The sequence below is a fragment of the Papaver somniferum genome, chromosome 11, assembly GCF_003573695.1.
Source record: "Papaver somniferum cultivar HN1 chromosome 11, ASM357369v1, whole genome shotgun sequence".
NCBI lineage: Eukaryota > Viridiplantae > Streptophyta > Magnoliopsida > Ranunculales > Papaveraceae > Papaver > Papaver somniferum.
In genome coordinates this window covers 60718555-60723629 of record NC_039368.1, presented here as the reverse complement: position 1 = coordinate 60723629, position 5075 = coordinate 60718555, and the positions used below count along the sequence as shown (strand labels likewise).

At 37.2% G+C, this 5075-nt stretch overlaps 1 pseudogene; it reads right to left on the bottom strand.

Annotated features, from left to right (window-relative positions):
• Nucleotides 1-429: 429 nt before the first annotated feature.
• Nucleotides 430-1398, bottom strand: LOC113320892 (annotated as a pseudogene).
• Nucleotides 1399-5075: the final 3677 nt, after the last annotated feature.

The following is a 5075-nucleotide window of genomic DNA, read 5'->3' as shown; positions in this document are numbered from 1 at the left end:
TTCGTTCTTGACCATTAATTCTTCGTTGTATTATGTAATATGTACACCACTCATGGGACATTTTGGCATCATTATTCATGTTGTAATAACTGCTCTATGTTTTCAAATATTTTGGACAATCCAGCAGGTTTGGTTGTAGCTTTTTTTAGGCTGGTTGTATGTTAGGTATAGAAAATATTAAAATTGCTCTACTATAACCTACACATAGAAGGAAGTCTGGTGTTTCAATGACTTGAGGAACTTCTTCTACTCTCCCACTTTGTGCAGGTGAGCATGTTTATCCCATCTAGTCAGTTGCACTTGCATCAGTTGAATCTAGCTACTTAGGGACTTTAATAATGTATTTGGTGCATCTGAGCAAGTTCAAGTGTATTGGGGTGTTATGGCACTAAAGGGAAGTTGCAGGGAAGCATTTTCGTATTTCGGACGGAAACAAGAAACATATCTGAATTATGAGCATTTTCTATTATTCGATACACACATACATAGTTTATTACCTGCTTATACACTTATTATAAACTTGAGCATAGCACACCATAACTGCAACCTACCTACCCCAAGGAGGAACATGGTAGTCTTGACAAACATGCATCTTACTGGAAATAAGTGATCAGTGGATGCTACCCAAGGTCAGTCCTTGGAAGACCTTAACTGAAGCTGGCCTAGATGAAACAACTTCCCACCATGCCTTAACATGAGGCCTAGAATTTATCAACTAAGCATGTGGAGTCTTCATGATGTATGCAATGTAAGGAAGATGATTAAAATCAGCTAGTGTATAATAATCCCCTACAAGATATTTACTGCTACTAAGCCTCTTTTCATAAACATTAAGAACTGTTCCGACTTTCACAACGTTCTCGTCTATAGCCTTTTGATCTGGAGCCCAACCTCGTAGAGAAGAAATAAAGATATTGACAAAAATTGGTCCCATTTGTTGGGTTAAATTGCTGAGATTCTACTTCACATCCTACTAGTACTTCGGCAAAATCATCAAGATTTCCATGTTGGAGAAGATCTGTTCCCCGGTCTTTGTAATTGTGTGCGATATAATTATTGATGGCTCTTGATTCTGCAACCAAGAAACTATTGTCATAAAAAAAAAAACAAGATTATTTCTTAAAACCCTAAAGAAGGAACAAGAAGCACTCACCAAAAAGAGTAATATCTCCATCTTCAAGTACTGGAATCTGACCAAATGGGTTCTTGGAAATGAAATTAGGGCATTTGTGTGCTCCGATACCAAGATCAACCGGACAAATCTCCTACTCGACGTTTTTTTCTTCGAAGAAAGCCCTCACACGAGCAGTACATGTTGAAAATGGAACTCCATGTAGCTTTAAGGATGCCATGAGTGGTGGTAGTTGTTTCTGAAAGAAGAGTAAATAGAAGAGAAGTTTTGAGTTTTAAGTGTATGATGAATCATAATTAATTGAGTTTCTCTTATTATATAGAGAAAGATGAAGGATAGACTAGACTCTAGAGTAGAAATCTAATTTATCGTTTTGCGAATTATGTAATGGAAGTTGAGTTTGATCACGACCGTAATGATATCACCTATAAATGTTTGATTCGAGTTTTTATTTTGTAAAAAATAAATACAAAATTTCCATGAAGTAGGCAATTCTCATGCCTTAGAATTAGTTGACCAATCGTTACTTTGAATAACAGAAAAGAACAATCGTTCTAAACTGTGTCATTAAAGGTGTAGAAAATAATACAACCCACATCCAATAATCACCATGAAATGATACTAAGATAAGTAAGTAGAAGACTCATAAGAGCACAAGATATACGTGGTTCGGCATGATTACCTACATCCACGGGGTGAAAGAATGATCTTATTACTTCCCACAAGTTACAATGGATATAACTCTCAACAATCTTCAATCTCTCTCCTTACTCACTTACAAATCACTTGTCTTTCTCTCGATACAAGGGTTTGTATTTTATAGGCTAAGATGCTCATACAATGAGAATACAATTTTGGTCACTGTTAGAGCACTGCTCGGTCGAACTCGCAAGCGTTGCTATCTCAAGCTTGTTTGTCAAATTTAGTGATAAAAACTATAAGTCTTGATTTCTAGTCTACTTATAGCTAAACCTCGGTTAGGATAAAAAGTGTGGTTGAGCCTAGACTTCACGGAGTTCATCGATTGAAGACGAAGAACTAATCAAGCGGAACTTGTGGAACTTCTTCGACAAAAGGTATGTGGAGACTTGAACTCATCTTTTTCACTTGAAAAGTCCATACTCTCTATCTTCTTCTTGAGACACAGTCGTTTAGCTATATAGTATTCATTATACATAATTGATATTTCGAGCTGGGAGTAACTCGCTTATTCTATTGTCGAAATATATGTTGGTAAGCTTTTAGCTTCAACCAAGTTCGTCTCATTCTTGACGAAAGTCAAAAGATGATCATATGAAAATTGCCAAGTTATGTGACTCGGAAAGTTTCATTGAATGATCATAAATTCCCATCATCCGAGAAATGGCTTAGATACTCTAGTTGTGGTAATACGACTATTGTGGTCATTATAAGAATGTTCTCAGTGATTGAAATGGAGCGTAGAGTATCTATTGGATTATATAGTGTGCGTACTTGCATATGTGGTTTTCCATGTTTGGGAGTCATAGTACACATACCCGTATGTGTACCCATTGACTTATGAAAACTCGGTCCCCAGTACACGTACCTGTACGCGTACTTGCGTAAGGTATGGGTCCGAACTTTTCTGCTGGAGTTGATAAAATTATCAGGTTTGCGTACCTGTACGCATACTGGCGTAATCCACTCTAGTTCGGGCCATCTAGGTTTGCGTACCCATTCGTGTACCTTGATGGGATATACTCTATATCGGTTTTTACATAACATGAACATCATTAATAAATTAAGGAATGCAATCACTTGCAAACCGTGGCTATAGTTGTTCATGGTTGATTTATGTGAATCAACATTAAAAACAAACATGATTCGGTTGTGTCGTGTATACTTTTATGCGATTGATAAACAATTGAATCATCTCCATGAATTAGTTCATTTGAGTCATTTGAACTAGTAAGGGTAGAGATGAATATGGTTGATAAGAAAGTGCTCACGTGGTTAAATTTGGTTGACTATGAATGAACCAACTAGGTGTACACGTTTGGGTATGGCTATGCCAAAACCAAATGAGGGTACATTTCAATCATGTGTAAACAAGCCAAGTTGATCTAACGGTCTAAGTATATTGGATTGGGTTTCAATCAGGTTTCATCTAACGGTTAATATTGAATGCTTTGTTACCAAGGTAACTTAGATTGCAAACCCTGATTTGAAAACTATATAAGGGAGAGCTCTAGTAACTGGGAAACCTAATCCCCACACCTCATGTGTGTTGGTAGTTGCGGCTAGAGTCGATTCTCATTTAACCTTAGGTTTATTCTCGAGACACTGTAGGTTAACGACTTAGAAGACTTCATTGGGATTGTGAAGCCAGACCCAACTATTTATCTCTGTAGTTGCGTGTTCTGAATTTTGCCCTGTTCTATCGTATTGAGTACTATCTTTTCTAAGATTTGCTCGAGATCGAATCTCCGATAGGCAAGATTATAAGTAATCACAAACATATTCGTCTCATCATTTGTGCTTCCACAATATTTTGTTTCTCTACCATACAATTAAGATTATTGTGAGGTGATTCATATTACTAGGTTGTTCTTTGGGAATATAAGTCTGGTGTATCAATTGGTTCCCGTTCACCAATATTTATAAAAAGCAGAACAAAATCGTTGGTTTATCTGTGGGAGACAGATTTATTTATTTTAGGGATTTTCTATGTGATACAGATTTTTTCTTAAAGTCTTCAGCTTTGGGTTGAAGCAACTCTTGGTTGTGGGTGAGATCATCTAAGGAAATCAAGTGCGTAGTATCCTGCTGGGATCAGAGACGTAAGGAACACGACTGTACCTTGATCAGTGTGATATTAAGGTTGAGTCTGATTGTCTAGTTGATTCTCTTAAAAGTATTTTAGAGTTAGTCCATTCAGATTGCTAAACGAAAATTTTGGGTGAGGTTGTTAGACCCGCGCCTTTTCAATTGGTATCGGAGCAGGCAAACACGTTTACGACCTAATAAGTCTGTGTTTGTAAGCGATCTGATTATGGATAAAAATTCTATCTCCATAAACGTACCACCAGTCTTCGATGGCTCAAACTACTCATGGTGGAAAATTGCTATGCGTGCTTTTCTTCAAGCTCGTGATTTTCAAACATGGGTACATGTTGTAAAAGGCTATACTCCCCCTTTTGATCCAGAAGGTGATGGATCTACTCTGAAGGATATTGGTGAATATGACCCTGCATAAATACTTGCTGCAAAGCAAAATTCTGACAGTTTGAACGCCATCATCCCATATCTTCAGCATCATGTGACTAAGTGCACTAAGTCTAAAGATGCCTGGGATATCATATAAACTGTATTCGAAGGAAATACCTATGAAAAATAAGCTAGCCTTAAAAACCATGTTCCGATTGGGAAAACTTTCGGATGGCTGACGAAGAATCGTTTTACGAGTTTAATCACAAAGTGTCTGAAATTTTTTATGCATCTTTTGTATTGGGTAAGACCATTCCTGAAAGGTATATTGTGATGAAAATTCTCATATCTCTACCTGCCAGGTACGACTCTAAGAAGCATGCCATCATTGAAGGAAACGATCTCGCAACTCTCTCTAGAAATACTCTTATTGGGATGTTAAAGATCTTTGATCATGAACACACATCTAAGTCTAGTAAGGATGTTGCTTTCAAAGCACATAAGAAGACGAAGTTACTTGATAAAAGTAATTGTGTTGGCATTTCCGCAAGTGACTGCTCAGATGAGGATTCTTCGGTTGAAGATCTTGAAAAGTCAGTTTCTCTGATTACTAGACAATTCCGTGATATTCTTTTAAAAAGAAGTAAACGGTTTGTCAGAGATAAACCCAAGTCATCGGTAAAACCTCATGACCGTGCTCCTCCTAAAAACAGGGATCCTGTCAAGGAAGATGATGACGAGTACATGCCACAGTGCTTTAGGTGTAAAGGTTTTG